The sequence below is a fragment of the Urocitellus parryii genome, chromosome 3 (genome assembly GCF_045843805.1).
Source record: "Urocitellus parryii isolate mUroPar1 chromosome 3, mUroPar1.hap1, whole genome shotgun sequence".
NCBI lineage: Eukaryota > Metazoa > Chordata > Mammalia > Rodentia > Sciuridae > Urocitellus > Urocitellus parryii.
The window spans coordinates 211,916,637-211,933,945 of NC_135533.1; positions in this window are offsets into that span (position 1 = coordinate 211,916,637).

Here is a 17,309-nt window from a genome sequence, read left to right on the forward strand (position 1 = left end):
ATCTAAGTAGAAAAAAACAACAGGACCCTTGACCAAGACCCAGCACATCCTGTGACAGATTACAAACTACCACAAATTCTTTGAAGTTGCTCCCATCAGAAGAGGGAGTGTTTCATTTTCCCTTTCATATGAATTGATCTTGTGACTTTGACCAATAGAAATCTGAACTGTGCAAGTTTGTCCTCAAGAGGCTTCTACTAATAATGGATTGTTATTTCCAGCTACTAAGTTTTGGGGATATTTGTAAATGTCAAGCAATAACCTACTGATAAATTGGTTCATGATATATATCAGGAGAGCCTTCAGAACCAGGCTCAGTCTTGAGAATTGTGTCAATAGTGATGGAGGAACTGGATATCTCCTTGTAACCTCAGATGAGAAAAATCCTGATTCTAACTCAACTTCATAACTTTAGGGGCCCAGGGCCCTCGCAGAATTGGGGGCTTGAGGAACGGTTGATGGGAAAGCTGAAAAGTGGGATGCTATAAGTTGTGATTTTCAAAAGCACTGTCAGAACCCTTTAGCCTCTGCCATTCTTCCCGTTGACCCCTGAACCTGACTGGATGGACTGAGGATGCAAGATTGTGTGGAAGCCCCCAGAATGGCTGTAATCAATAGTGATTCTAACACCATCCAGAGGCCCATAGTTGCTAGAGCTAGACTGCCATTCCATATTAAATTCCCTACCAAGCACGGGCTCTCTAGAAACGTGGGCTGAAGCGGGAGGAAATCCGATGGGTCGTTTCGGGTGGGACAAGAACACCCCCAGGGCCTCCTAGTCCCATTTCCGCCCTAGCCCCGCCCACACCTAGTTCTACCCTCCGCCTTAGGTTCTGAGTGGGCCCCACGCCCCATCCTCCCTCAATGTGCGGCCGACGCCTGAGCTGCCGAGCACTGCAGATCCTGGCGGTGAGCGGAAGTGACGTCAGCGGCCCTGCTGTCTCTTCCGGCCGTGCTTTTGCACGAGAGATTCTTTGCGTTCGCCTGTGTGATGCGGCTACGCGGTAAAGGGTGGGTTGCGGGACGGGTTTCGCCGGGGAGCCTCTGTATAAAGGCCGGGCGTGCTCTGCCCTCGTTCGCCGCGGCCATGAGCCAGGGCCCGAGCCCCCCCGCCTTTTTTTTTCTTTCTTTTTTTCCAGAAGGAAACGAACCTCCGCTGGGTTGCGCTGTGTCGGACCAGCGCCTCCGCAGCGTCTGGTGAGAACTAGGAAACGCGGTGGGACAGGGCCCTCTTTTTACTTTTACTTTGACAGAAACGAACGTTTTAACTGAGGATTTGGTTGTTTGGTTGGACATTGTCAGTACTAAGAGCAAATATTACTTCAATCAAGACATTTAAAATCAGGTCATGAAATATCAAGTCTGTAAAAAAACATAATCTCTTTTGTATCAATGTTTGCTTTGGGTGTTTGGGGATCTAAGATCCGCTCAAGGTTTCTATATTAATTTTCATTTTTGGTACCAGGAATTGAACCCAGGGGTGCTTAACCACTGAGCCACATCCCCAGCCCTATTTAAGTTGCAAAGGGCCTCCCTGTATGCTTGATGCTGGCCTCGAACTTGCGATCCGTCTGCTGGGATTAGAGGGATACACCACTGGACCCGACTTGCATTTATTTTTAAGCCATAAAGACTTCAAGTAATGGGTTCTATCTTAATAGTGGGCAAGTAGCCTTGTACACTAGTTGAAAAGCACCCCGTTTATGAAAGGCCCCCGTTTCCCTGTCCAAGGAGAATCACACGAAACACTGGCTGCAAAAGCACGAGGGGGTTTATTGGGACACAGGCGCCTGCGGGTGCCCAGTAGAACCTCAGCCGGAGCTTTGGTGAACTGGCACACCGGGCTTGGGGATACAGAGATTTTTATAGGGTTTGGGACAGGTTTCGCGCCGCGCGCACGCGCGGGAAGCAACAGGTTTCTTATTGGTTTGTTTAAATCTAGCATATAGGCCACCTAGGGGGTACAGGTCTGCATTCCAAAAACCACCTGCATTCTATTCTTTCTGTTCCTGCTTATCTGTTCCTGCTTATTTTATTCATTCATGCCTCAGGATGCGGGTGCTCTGTTCTTCAACCGGTTGTCCGGAAAGCATGCCTGGCGCCTGAACCTGTTTATGGCCTGCCTGATATCTTGGTTTCATATCTTGGCCTTAGGTAACTGGGCTAACTGGGCTAGGGTCTTTTATAGTAAATGGGCACAGCTTTCTTCTGATAAGTGTGTCACAGTTTTCCAATTCCTGGTCAGTAGTCTTTTAAAATTAAAAGTCTAAGATCAGGCGAGGCGGGCAGCAATCAAAGGAGGCAGATTTAAAAAGGCCGCTGAGGGAGGCTTTATTGAGATATCACTCCATGGGAGATCTCAGACCCACAGAGGGGACAGGAGAAGGGTCTGTGGAGAAACCGCGTGAATCTTGACTGGACTTTTATGGGGCTTACAGCAGGAAGGGAAGGGCTTGGGACAGGAAAAGGTGTTTTTTTAGAGTCCCTTGTCCCGTTGGTGTTGGCTGAACTCCAGGATTGGCCAGAGGGTCCTGCTGATTGACAGGCTGTTAGTTAGGAGATCCCGCTGATTGACAGGCATTTCTGTCAGCACCTGATTGATGTTTCTTTTCCACGCAGGCTGCTTTGTTCTAAGTCACTGCCACCGACCTGACAAAAAGAATATTATGTGGATTTCAAATTGAATTTCATTAGAAAGACATCTGTTTGTATGTCCTTCTATTAATGTTACTAATTTTGATACTTGCTTAAGGCCCTAATCACATAGAACTGCATTTTAGAGACTTTTCCAGACTTTTTTTTTTTTTTTAACATGAAAGTAGTTTGTAGTTTGATACTTTGGTAGTAGGATCATCTTTTCCCCTGCCACTCATTCTTCCCAATTGTTTGAGCATCCACCATGATTACCTGCAGTGAAAAATTTTCTCTTCACTTTTCACATTTGTGGAACTACATTTTCAGGTAATGTTTTCAGGTTGGATGTCTAGATCAGAGGGCAAGTAGATATTTAGCTTTGGTGTACACTAAATTTTACCTTTCCTTGTATCTTGTATCTTGGTAGTTTCTGACTGGACCGTGTTCAAAAATAATTTTGGAGAGGAGCTGAGGATGTAGCTCAGTGGTAGAGTGCTTGCCTAGCATGCACAGGGCCTGGTTTCAATCCCCGATACTTTAAAACAAAATTATTCTGGATAAAAATAAGGAACATACTTAAAATTTAACTACAAGGCACTTGTTTTTAAAAAGAAAATAAGTATTCTCTTATTCATGGTAAGAATACTCAAATATATTTTCAGAAGTAATGTTTTGCAAAAATAGGGGTGATAAGATAGTCAGGGAGACTATCCTTCTACCAAAGTACTAACCTACAAATTACTTTCTTGTTCAAATGGAAAAGTCTCTAAAATACAGTGCTATGTTGATTAGGGCCTTAAACAAGTATCAAAATTAGTTACATTAATAGAAGGACATACAAACGGATGTCTTCCTAATGAAATTCAATTTGAAGTACACATAATATTCTTTTAAAGGCTACTGATCAGGCATTGGAAAACTATGACACAATTATCACCCTAAAAATCAAAGGGAGAGGGCTGGGGTTGTGGTCAGTGGTAAAGCACTTGCCTAGCATGTGTGAGGCCTTGGGTTCAATCCTCAGCACCACATATAAATAAATAAAATAAAGGTATTGTGTCCATCTACAACTTAAAAAAAGAATCAAAGGGAGATCAATAGAGGAAAAGGACCAAAAGGGGTGGTGGGGGGGGTAATATTGATCAAATTATATTGTGTGCATGTATGAATATGTAATAACAGATCCCATCAATTTTTACAACTATAATGCACCAATTAAAAATGTGGAAAAAAAGTAGTAAAGCAAAAAAAAAAAAATGTTTTGGCTCATGTAGTTTTTTTCTCTGGGGCAATATTTTATGAGTCTTACTCAATTTTTACTTTGAAATTCTGTTTCTGCATGTTGTGTTTGTGCTTAGTTAACAATGGATATTTTCTGAAAGTCCGAAAATGATCACTGATTCTTTAAATTTAGAGGCTTACTGATGTTCTTTCTGCCAGGGACAATAGAACAATGATCATCCAAATGCATAGTACTTCCACCACCATGGAATTTACAACTTTGTCTGGGAAGACATATTTTTTCTGTTCATTCACACTTATCTTTTATTTACAGTACTGGCATTTGAACCCAGGTCCTTGCATGGTGAACTACATCCCCAGCCATTTTTATTTATTAATTTGTCAGTATGGGGTTTTGAACCCAGGCCCACTCTACCATTAAGCTGCACCCCCACCTTTTTTTTTTTTAATTTTGATACAGCATCCCATGGGTCTCACTAAAAAATAAACATTAAAAAAATTCTCTCACCTCTTTCTCTCACCTCTCTCTTTAAAAAAGGAAAAAAAAAAAGATTAAGCAGCTCTATATTTCTACCTAAGAAAATTGAAGGGATGACATTCTCACCCTTTTCCTAAGTGAGAAGGAATGCATCCTTCATCACAGGCCATATTAATTTTTGCGTGAATGTAGTCATGTTCTGAGATATTTTTTTAATGTTTATTTTTTAGTTTTCGGCAGACACAACATCTTTGTTTGTATGTGGTGCTGAGGATCGAACCCGGGCCGCACGCATGCCAGGCAAGTGCGCTACTGCTTGAGCCACATCCCCAGCCCCTGTAGTCATGTTCTTATTACTTACAGACCAAATCGTGAATTTATCCTCCAATACCTTGTATATAAAGTAGAAATGGTGGGCTGGGGTGTAGCTCAGTGGTAGAATGCTTGTCTAGCATGCATGAGGCACTGGGTTCGATCCTCAACATCACATAAAAATAAACAAAGTCATTCTGTCCATACACAACTACAAAAAAATAAAAATAAAGTAGAAATGGAAAGGAGATAGAGGCGAATGATTATAGGTTATAGCCGGGTGTGGTGGCACACACCTGTAATCCTAGTGGCTTGGGAGGCTGAGACAGGAGGATTGTGGGTTCAAAGCTATCCTCAGCAACAGCAAGGAGCCAAGCAACTCAATGAGACCCTAAATAAAATACAAAGTATGGCTGAGGATCTGGCTCAGTGGTTGAGTGTTCCTGAGTTCAGTCCCCAGTAACCCCCATCAAAAAAAAGAATAGAACTCAAAAGTGAAAAAAAAAAAAAAACATGCAAAGCTACTACAGTTCTTGTTTCTGTCATTGGTTTTGAGGGTGTGGTTTATATGCCTGACTTACTTCAAAGACCAGCTCCATAGTTCCCTTGCACTGGAACCCAGATGCTTTTGGTTCTTTACCTGGTAGAATGACTCGGATCTTCATGTTCCACTCGTTTGTCCTAAGGCCTTCATTGTCCTGCCCTTTTATAGTTGTAATTTTCCATTAATCTTTACAGCTTGGATATACTAGGTGGTCCTACTATTTAAAAATATTTTTAGTTGTAAATGAGCACAATACCTTTATTTAATTAATTTATTTTTATGTAGTGCTGAGGCTTGAACCCAGTGCCTCACACGTGTAGGCAAGCACTCCACCACTGAGCCACAACCCCAGCCCTATGGTCCTACTCTTGGTCTTCTTTGCCTGGTTGTGTAGAGGTACTCCAAATTCTCCTCGCTCCCTGCCCTTTTTTCTTTACTGGGTTACTCTTTATTGTTCATTTTCTCAACTCAGTGCTTTACCACTGAACTACATACCCAACTCTTTTATTTTGAGTCAGAATCTCACGAAGTTGCTCAAGGTAACCTCAAACTTGCAATCCTCCTGTTTCAGTCTCCGGACTGGTGAGATTATAGGCATGTGCTACTGCACCCAGTCCCTAGTTTCCCTGTTGTAATTTTGATCTATCACTCTAGGCCAGTATATTAACAGTTCTCCAGCTCCCACTCCCTTAGTTTAGTGGTATAAGGAGCCCAAAATGTCCAGGTAGCAGTCTCTCTTTCTAATGTATTGGGACCATAATAGTAAGTATCTCCATTAGGGGTTAAGATTTTCAAACTGCTCTTCCTTGGGAATGTAGTTTAGTGGTAAGTGCACCTGGGTTCAATCCCTAGGCCCAAACATAAAAAAACAACAACAACAAAAAAAACAAATGAAGGGATGATTACCCCCTGCTGCTTCTTGCAATGTAGCCTTTTCTTAAGCAGAAGGTTAATATTTGGATAAATAGATTTGATACATTGATAGATCAGAAAGATTCATAGGTAGACAGATGCATGTATACATAGCCCTTCATAGTGAATTGCTGCAGTTTTAATGGTGTGGCTCTATAATCAAGGATCCCATGCCCAATATTCAGTTTTATTAAAGGATTATATTCAGTTAACAGCTGATAAGTATGTTGCTATTATATGTTGGTGAACATGCTCCTTTCAGTGCCTCTTTCCACAGCCTCTGAGCTGCAGTGTGCCTGCACTTCAGAAGCTACCCAGTGCACTTTTTCCAGGTTGCCTCTGGGGTACCTCAGCAACTTTGCCATCACACACAGTGTTTGGATGTGGCTGTGGACTTTAGCCAGGAAGAGTGTATCAGTGAGGGGAAAATGACCAGTGTCTCATTAAGGGGCCCTTTTTTCTGCCCAGGATAACCCAAGCTACCCTAAGTCTTACAGTCTCAAATAATCAGTAAATAACAAAGCACAAATAATCAGAAATACATTTACAGAATGCAAAGCCCCTGACAGACTTACTCTACTTATGGCTCTGGAACTAGATAAAGATAAAATGGCTCTTTTGGTTTATTTAAGGGGATACATCAAAGGCAGGGATAAGGTTTCAAGGGTGGAGTCTTGCTTCCTGCTGTCTTGCTGTCAGCAGGTTAACTGACATCTTGGCAGGTCACAACCATCCCAAGTGTTGTGGGGATCTTTGGCAGAGCTTGAGGGGGAAGTTCATCTGCATCAGATGGTCAGTCCCTGTGGGGGGTGCCATGGGGAGTTCCCAATGCCAGACTTATTCCCTCAGGAGGCTAGTATATGCAACATAGACAAGAGTGGACTTTAGGGCTGGGGTTGTGGCTCAGCGGTAGAGCGCTCACCTAGCATGTGCGAGGCACTGGGTTTGATCCTCAGCACCACATAAAAATAAATTAATAAAATCAAGGTATAGTGTCCAACTACAACTGAAAAATTAAAAAAAAAAAAGAGTGGACTTTACTGGCTCCAGTTCAGAGAAACCTGTACAGTGATGTGGTGCTAGAGAACTACCAGGACCTGGCTACAGTAGGTAGGACAGCTATTATTCCTTTTAGCCTCACAGGGACTTACTGTGTTGCAGGATTGGTGATGTTAGCTCTGAATACAATGAAAAATAATAGAAATGTAGTCCCTGCCCTAAATAGATCATAATCTACAGTGGTGGTTCTCAAAATGGCCAAGATCAATAAAAGTGCCGTCAGTATGCTAGAAGTATACAATTTCAGCTGGGAGTGGTGGGGCATGCCTATAATTCCAATGATTCAGGAGGCTGAGGCAGGAGGATCACAAGTTCAAGGCCAGCCTCGGCAAATTGGTGAGACAAATTTTGTCTCAAAATTAAAATAAAATAAAAAGTAGCTCAGTGGTAGAGAGAGCTCTTGCCTAGCATGCATGAGACCCTGGGTTCAATCCCCAATACTGTAAAAAACAACAAAAAGTATACATTTTTTCTCTTCACTTTGATGTGCTGTACTGAATCTGGATGTGAGATTCTGTAATTTAGTCATCTATTCTGTAATTTAGATGACTTTGATGCATAATAATGTTTAAGAACCATTAGTAGCCAGGCATTGTGTTGCATGCCTATAATCCCAGTGACTTGGAAGCCTGAGGCAGGAGGATCATGAGTTCAAAGCCAGCCTCAGCAATTTAGTGAAGCCCTAAGAAACTGAGTGAGACCCTGTGTCTAAATAAAATATTTTAAAAAGGCTGGAGGGGCTGGGGCTCAGTGGTAGAGCACTTGCCTGGCATGCATGCGGCCCAGGTTCGATCCTCAGCACCACATACAAACAAAGATGTTGTGTCCAACGAAAACTAAAAAATAAATATTAAAATTCTCTCTCTCTTTCTCTAATAAAAAAAAAGAGGGCTGGAGTTGTGGCTTGTCATTAAGCACCCCTGAGTTCAATCCCCTATTACCAAAAAAAGAAAAAGAAAAAAAGAACCATTGCTGTAGTTGTTTGCCCTAAAGAATAAAAATCTCTTTGTTGCATTCCTTTATTTCCTATTAGAATAAAAGTAAAGTCTTGTGCTTTGTAAATGTGTATATAAGACTGAATTTGAGTTTTAGGAGATAGAGGTAATTAAACAGATTATATATGTATATTTTAGCCCTTTCAAAATAATTTCACTGCTTTTATTAGAACTCTAGTTCCTGCTGGGCACAGTGGCACATGGCCTGAAATCCCAGCAGCTCAGGAGGCTAAGATCATGAGTTCGAAGCCAGCCTCAGCAATTTAGCGAGGCACAAAGCAATTCAGTGAGGACCTGTCTCTAAATAAAATACAAAATAGGGATGGAGATGTGGCTCAGTAGTTGAGTGCCTCTGAGTTCAATCCCTGGTACCCCCCAAAATAAACAAATTTAAAAATAAGAACTCTAGGGCTGGGACTGTAGTTCAGTGGCAGAGCACTTGCTTGGCATGTGTGAGACACTGGGTTCGATACTGAGCACTGCATTAAAAAAAACTAAACAAATAAAGGCATGCTGTCCATCTAAAACTATAAATTTATTTAAAAAAAAAACCCTCTAGTTCCTGAATATCCAGAAGATTTCTGATCTCTTCTGTTAATCTTTTCCATTAAGTTGTCTTTCCCTGTATATTGGATGTCAAATTATCAAACCCAGTCTGATCTCTTGGTTGGAGCAAGAAGAGTTGAGGGCAGTTCAGAAAGAAATTCTCCAAAGTAACTGTTCATGAAAAACAATCCTGATTTGTGAGAAGTTCAGTGTGCTTGCAACTATAAGGAGGAAACTTTTGAAGATGCACTTTATTGAAAAAGACTGAGTATCATTTCCTGTGTGACAGTTTTATTCAGGGGTAACTGAACCAGTTGATGAGAGGATTTGGAAAAAGACAAACAGACACAAAAGTAGAGAAAAGGCTGGGGTGTGGTGGTTCAGCCTGCCTCTCGTGGAAAAAGACTGATCATGAGCAAGCTCAGAATGCTTATTAGATAAGTTAAAGGAATATTGTTGAGAAAACTTCTTCAAGATAAAAAAGCTGAAGCTGAGCAGCCCAATTAGGGCTTATCAGCTTGCACCTGTAATTCTCTACCTGTGGGAATCAGGCATTTGAACCCAAGATTATGAACTAATAAAATTCTTTGGCTAGCATACAACTGGGATGTTTTCTTGGTTCCTTTGCACCAAGAAATTCCCAAGAGATGCGTGACCTCTGTCTCTAGGGAGTTCAAAGACCCATAATTCATTCCTCGCTCCTGACAGCTGAGGCCTTTTTTCTCAGATGTTAGGAAATTTCCAATTTCCAATACTTGGTTTTCTTTTTCTTTTCAATATTTTTTTTATATCTTGATGGACCTTTACTTTATTCATTTATTTATATGTGGTTCTGAGGATTGAACCCAGTGCCTCACACATGCTAGGCAAGTGTTCTATCTCTTAGTCACAACCACAGCCCCTTACTTTTCTTATACTCAAACTTTTCTTTAAGTTTATTGCTTTGCACCAAGTGCCATGGCGCATACCTGTAATCCCAGTGGCTCAGGAGGCTGAGGTAGGAGAGTCGAAAATTCAAGGCCAGTCTCTGCAATTTAGTGAGACCCTGTCTCTAAATAAAATACAATAATAGGGCTGAGGATGTGACTCAGTGGTTAAGCCCCCTGGGTTCAATCCCAGTACAGCACAAAACCAAAATGAAACAAAACAAAAGTTTATTGCTTTGATATATGCTCCTTTTCCAGAAATTTCCTACTTTTTTTTCACTGGTATTTTCTTTTTTTTCACTGTCGGCTTTAATTTTCAGAGTCAACTTGTAATACTATCTAAAATCTTCACCCCATGTCTTTATCATTGCCAGATTTTTAACATAGCTCAAATCTTCAGATCTCTTTCTGCTCTTCTCTTACCTTTTTTTGTGGGGAGTGGATGGGTATTGGGGATTCAACTCAGAGGCACTCAACCACTGAGTCACGTTCCCAGACCTATTTTGTATTTTTTAAAAATATTTATTTTTTAGTTGTAGTTGGACACAATACCTTTATTTATTTATTTTTAGGTGGTGCTGAGGATCGAACCAGGGCCTTGCAAGTGCTAGGTGAGCACTCTACTGCTGAGCCCACCCCAACCCCCTATTTTGTATTTTATTTAGAGACAGGGTCTCACTGAGTTGCTTAGCACCTCAATTTAGTTGCTAAATTGCTGAAGCTGGCCTTGAACTCATGATCCTCCTGACTCAGCCTCCCATGCTGCTGGCTGACTTGTAACTTGAAAAGAAGTTTCTTTGGTTGATCTTGGTATGAGCAGCCTCAGGATTCTGAAAAGGAATGCAATGTCTTGCTCACTCTTGTGGGTCAGCCCTTCATTTATGTGGGATGGGTATTAACATCAATTCTGTTCAGCACCTTCTGTATGGCATATGAATTTCTGAAAAGAGAAAGGAGAACCGGCCTGTAATTTTGGAAGAAGTGAGGATCTTTATAATAATCACTTTTTGGACTCAAAATCCAGGGTAGGGAGGGTGGCCTTAGGGTTAAAAATGGTCTAGAGATCACTGGGTCCAAAGGCTCAGCATAATGATGGAACATATTGGGCACAGGGGCACATGCAGAGATCCATTCAAAATGTTGAAGTGGAATGATCTTGAACCCAGGTTGTTCAGGCCAGCCTGGGCAAAATAGTGAGACCCTCAAAATAAAAAGACAAAGAAAAGCTGGGCAAGGTGGCACACATCTGTAATCTCAACTACTTCGGAGGCTGAAGCAAGAAGATTGCAAGTTTGAGACCAGTCTGGGCATATGAGATCCAGTCTCAAAATAAAAATTGAAAAAAGATCTGGAGGTGTAGTTCAGTAGTAGAATCCTTGACAAGCATGTGTGAGGCTTTGGGTTCAACTTTCAATAGGATACACACACACACACACACACACACACACACACATACACACACACACTCTGCCTAATCTCTTGTATATGGGAAATTTTTTAAAAAAGTGAACTTGGAGCTAGGTGAAATGGTGCACACCTGTAATCCCAGGGGCTCAGGAGGCTGAGATGGGAGGATCACAACTCCAAACCCAGCCCCAGCAATTAAGAAAGACCCTAAGCAACTCAGTAAGACCCTATCTCAAAATAAAAAAAATAAAGAGAGCTGAGGATGTGGCTCAGTGTTTAAGTGTCCTTGCATTCAATCCCTGACATCCAAAATAAATAAAGCTGAACACATAGAAGCAATGAATAGAATATAGATTCCAACTGAATGGTGGTTGGGAGGGGGCATCAGGAGATGTAGGTCAAAAGGAACAAACTTTGAGTCATGAGATTCTGTGTGATTTAATTTATAGCATGATGACTGTATGTAATAATGTTGCACTATATGCTTGGAGTTTATCAAGACAGTAAATGTTAAGTGTTTTCACCCATACTCAAAAAGAAGTGTCTATGTGAGATGCTGGATGTAAAATTAGCTTGATTATCACTTCACAATGTGCACATATATCAAATCTTCACATTGTATACCTTTAAAAAATGATACTATTATAAAATTGGGGGCCTAGAGAGATGGTGCTGGAAAAAGTAGATATTTACATGCAAAATAATGGAGTTGGAATCTTACGTTGTATCATGTAAATATTAACTCAAAATGGATCAAAAACCTAAATATAAGAGCTAAAGGTACAAACTCTGCAGAAAATATGTGTGTGTGTGTGTGTGTGTGTGTGTATAGGGTGGGGAGAGTTTAGATATTGGATTTGGAAATTATTTCTTGAATATGACTCAAATGTACAAGCACCAAAAGCCAAGTTTATGCTAGGCATGGTGGCACATGCCTGTAATATCAGCTACTCAGGAAGCTGAGGCAGGAGGGTCATAAGTTTAAGATCAACCTGTCTCAAAAAAAATAAAAAAATAAATAAAATAAAAAGGGGGCTGGGGTTGTGGCTCAGTGGTAAAGCGCTTGCCTAGCATGTGTGAGGAACTGGGTTTGATCCTCTGCTCCACATAAAAATAAATAAGCAAGTTATAAATTTTTTTAAAAAGTGAAAAAAAAGAGCTGAGCATGTAGTTCAGTGGTAGGATTCCCTATGTTCAATTCCCAGTAAAACACACACACACACACACACACACACACACACACACACACAGTAGATGAATTGGACCTCATCATATTAGAAGAGTGAAAGGAAACCCACACAATGGGAGGAAATATTTACAAATCATATTTTGATTAAGGATAATATACAGAGTTTATATAAAGAACTATAAAATTCAAGAATAACAGCAACGGGGGGAATGGTAGTGTACACCTGTAATCCAAGTGGCTCAGGAGCTGAGGCAGGTAGACTGAAAGTTGGAGGCCAGTCTTAGCAACTTAGGGAGGCCCTAAGCAACTTAGTAAGACCCTATCTCAAAATAAAAAAATTTTAAAAGGGCTGGGGCTGGGGATGTGACTCAGTGGTTAAGCACCCCTGGATTCAATTCCTGGTACCAAAAAAGAAAAAAAAAAAACAAAAACAAATTCAAGAATAACCAAAAAAATCAAATTCAAATATGGAAAAGAACTAGAATAATTTCACCAAAGAAGATAACAGATAGCAAGCCAGAACATGAAAAGATGCTCAATTTACCAGGCTGGGGCTGTGGCTTAGCGGTAGAGTACTGGCCTCACACATGTGAGGCACTGGGTTCAATCCTCAGCACCACATATAAATAAACAGAGGAAAGGTATTGTGTCCATCTACAACTAAGATATATTATATGATGCTCATGCTCAACTCACTAAATATTAGAGAAATTAAAATCACAATGAAGGTCTGGAGGTGTGGCTCAATGGGAGAGTATATGCTTGGCATGCAAAAGGCTATCGGTTCAACCACCAGCCCTCCAAAAAAAAAATCACAATGAGCTATCACTTGATCCCGATGACAGCTACTTTTTTTTTTTGTTGTTGTTGTTGTTTGTTTGTTTTTAAGGGAGAAACAACAGGAGGAAAAAGGGAGGGAGAAAGAAAAAAAAGTTGGGTGTTGTGGTACATGTCTACAATCTCAGTTACCTGGGAGGCTGAGGCAGGAAGATAGCAAGTTTGAGGCCAGCCTGGGCAACTGTCTCAAAATTTAAAAAAGCCTGGGACATAGTTCAATGGGAGAAAGCTTGCACGCATGAGGATGGTGGGAAACATAGTAAAACTGGAAACTATGTGCATTGGTGGTAAAATGGTGCCCTAGGCCTGTAAAACACTATGATGTTTCCTTTGAAAATTAAACAGAATCATTAGGGAATTCAACAAAACACTGCAAAAACAAAACAAGAAAACAACAATAACCAAACAACAACAACGAATAAGGGCTCAGAAGCAGCTCAGGGGTAGAATGCTCCTTTACCATGTGCAAGAAGCTTTGGGTTGAATTCCCAGTACCCAGAAGAAAAACAAAACCAAAACCCACTCCCCCCCCCCCCAAAAAAAAAATACAAAACCCACCCAGGGTCCCAAGCACGCCAGGCGAGCGCTTGACCACTGAGCTACATCGGCAATCCTCTCCATCTTCCAAGTGGTGATTCCCAAGAGAAAGTCTGTGGCTATTCTCCGGGTTGTGTGGGCTTCCTCCACCCACTAACTTCTCAAAGCGCTGCCCAAATAATGGTATTCTACTGCCACCTCGCGGTCACATTTTCCCATTACTCAGACTAGAAATCACTTGAACACCTTATGCACGTTTTTGTTTTTCATTTAGATTCCCAATTCATTTGGAGTTTATTGTTGTATAACGTAAAAGCTGTAAAATTTTACTTTCATTAATAAAGAATGAAATTGAAGAATTGAACCCGGGGACATTCTACCAGTAAGCTACATCTCCAGCCCTCTTTAATTTTTGAGACGGGGTCTCCGTAAATTGCCCAAAAGTTTGATTGCAAGTTTGATTGCTTCAAAATTGCAATCCTCCTGCTCAGCCTCTCTCCTGCTACAACCTCTCAAGTCCCTGGAGTGAGTTACAAGCATGCGCCACCACACAGGCTAAGGTATAGATTTAATTTCATCTCTCCCAGATGGGTAACCAGTTGTTTTAGCATTTTGCTGCATTTTTGCTGCATTGATCTGAAATATATTAACGACCCAAATTTCTATATTATATTGAGTATATTTGCAAAAATTGTTACCTGTTCATGTGCCAGTACCACACAGTGTTAATTACTGAGGTTTTATAGTATATTTTAATATCCGTAGGTGATCACCAATTTTCAGTGCTTCTTTTAGTGTCAGATGTTAGTTCTTCTATAAGGACTTTAGTATAAATGTGCCTGACTTCACGAAGAAGCTTTTGGCATCCTTATTGAGATTATGACACATTTCTGAATTAATCCTTGGAAAATGCTTGATGACATCAGTGCTATTTTTGAACCATCACATAGGTGGCAGGTGGACCCAGGCCCCATGGCAAAATCCTATAAGTAACACAGAAATATATATATTTGAAGAAAAAATTAAAGATTTGCAGTAAATATAATCACATTGAAAACACAACGGAACGAACTTTAGTGTTTAGCACGGTGCCCAGGTAAATTAACGAAATAAAGGGAAATAAAGGCCTACAGAGAGACTTACGGAAGAAAGAGACCATACCATGCATTGGCAGGCTTATCAACTTTGGGCTCAGCAACCGTGGGCGGAGTCAGCACACGGCGTGGCCCCGCCCCCAGGCCTGACTCGCACCCCAGCAGAGCACCTGGTTCGGCCTCCTGCTAGGAACCGACCTGTGACTCAGCCCCAGACTCCCGGGAGGAAGCATTAAACGTCCGCACATGGCAGGCCGGATATGGCTCCATGTGGCTGATGCCTGAGGAACCATCTTGAAGGCCGAAGGCCGAAAGAGGAAGTGATGTCATTTCCGGCTCTGGCTTCGCCTGTTGTCCTTTGTCCTTCCTAGTGGGGGCGCCCCTCTGGCTTTAGTGGTTTCTACATACTTGCGAGTCCACCTTTTGGGGGGGGGGGGCGTGAAAGGGCAGGTGAGGCTAAGGCTGCTGTGGGGCACCGTGGACGTGGCGTGCTCCCCTTGAGTCCCCGGGCCTGGCCCTCCTGAGCGGCCTAGGCAGGGTGGTCTGTCCCATGAGGTGGCTCCTTAAGAGCAACCTTTGTGAATGAAGGAAAATTGATTTCTGGCGTTTGAGTCACATCGACTTGACCTCAGGGACCTCCCACTTCACAGACTTGGTCATCCTGTGTGTTCAGTAACCACTGGCTGAAAGTCAGTCCAAAAGGGCCCTTTCCCCCTTTTCTTTGACAAAGAAAATTTCCTCTGAGATTTTGACTTTGTCTTTGATGCCCTTTATTTATTTATTTTGGTGCAGGGATTGAGCCCAGGTACTTTACTACTGAGCTACATCCCCAGCCCCTTTAATTTTTAAATTTGAGCAGAATCTTGCTGAGTTGCTGAGGCTGAACTTGAACTTGTGATACTCTTGCCTCAGCCTCTTGAGTCACTGGGATTATAGGTGTTGACCACCGTCCTTGGCTGATGCCCTTCATTTTTGACAAAGAACATTGGAGTAGAAAGTTAAGATAAATTCTAAACGTACAGAATGCCCTTACTTCTGTATATAAATATAAATATATTTAGAGTAGGAGCCTTTCTACTAAAGAAAGAGAAGAACACTCAGCTATTTATAGTTCAGTTGAGTGATACAAGTTTATATAATTTTAAGAAGTATTTTTAGTTGTAGTTATTTATTTTTATTTTTTTTTTTGTGGTGCTGAGGAGATTGAACCCAGTGTTTCACATGTGCTAGGCAAGCTCTCTACCACTGAGTACAACCTCAGTCCAAGTTTATGTACTTCTGATGCTTGATCACTCTTGGATTATGTCATGGTTGACCCTCAGAGCTATAGCTGCTTGATGGCTCTCTGATGTCTAAACAAAACACTGTAATTAATAGTAATCCAAATCAAGTTTAACAATCCAGAATATAAGAGACCTTTGTACTTTGAATTGTTTGTTCAAAATTGAAGACAAGAGGGTCATTGAGTTTTTTCTCTTGTGGTTTTAAGTGTTGTAACCTTTAATTGTGGGCATACACATCATAGATCATGAGATTGGTTTTAACTGTTTTGTGTGGGTTGTAAAGAATCATGGGTTGACTTTGGATGCCATCCTGATTGTATGAAATAAGACTAGTAGGTCGTTTGTGGAACTTGTTCACAGATGACTGAGTATGAGCATTTGTGGGTCACAGATGAAGTCAATACTGCAGTTTGGCCATGGCATCTGGGACTTGGAATCCTAATGGTAGTACCAACATATCACATCCCAGTCTTATTGTCTATACACCATCTCTGCTCCATCAACTAATTATGATTTAATTGATCTTTGTATTTGATTTTACTAGAAGCCTTGCTAAAAACTCTTACCAGTTCTAGTTCTTATGTATTCTTAAGGGTTTTCCACATAGGTTTTCCTGAGACCAAAGCAGGAAAAACTTCATACTTTTCTTATTAGTCCTAATGGAATTTATCTATTTATTTATTTAAGCCATATCCCCAGTTCCTTTTTATATTTAGAGACAGGGTCTTGCTAATTTGCTTAGGGTCTCACTAAGTTACTGAGGCTGGCTTTGAACTCAATGATCCTCCTGCCTTGGTCTCCCTACTTGCTGGGATTGGAATTTTTTTTCATTTTCACCAATAACTGTGTTAACTGATATAGATTTCACAAGGTCAAAGCTTTTCTTTCCTTTCTATTTGGGAGAGGCTTTGTCTTGAATGACTTAAGATTCTATTAAATGCTTTCTCTGGTTAGATTCTACATATAAGGGAAATTATACAATTTTGTCTTTCTTTGGCTTTACTTAGCATGGTATCTTCTAGATTCATTCATGTTGTTGCAAGTGAAGGAATTTCTTTTTTTTTCTTTCATGTATTATTATTATTATTTGTACTGGGAATTGAACCCAGTGGCACTTAACTACTGAGCCACATCCCCAGCCCTTTTTAATATTTTTTATTTAGAGACAAGTTCTTACTGAGTTGTGTAGGGTCTTTGCTAAGTTGCCAAGGTTGGCTTTGAATTTGCGATTCTCCTGCCTTAGACTCCTGAGCCATTGGGATGGATTACAGGGGTGTGTCACAGCTCCTAGCTTGCTTCTTTTTAAAAGCTAAA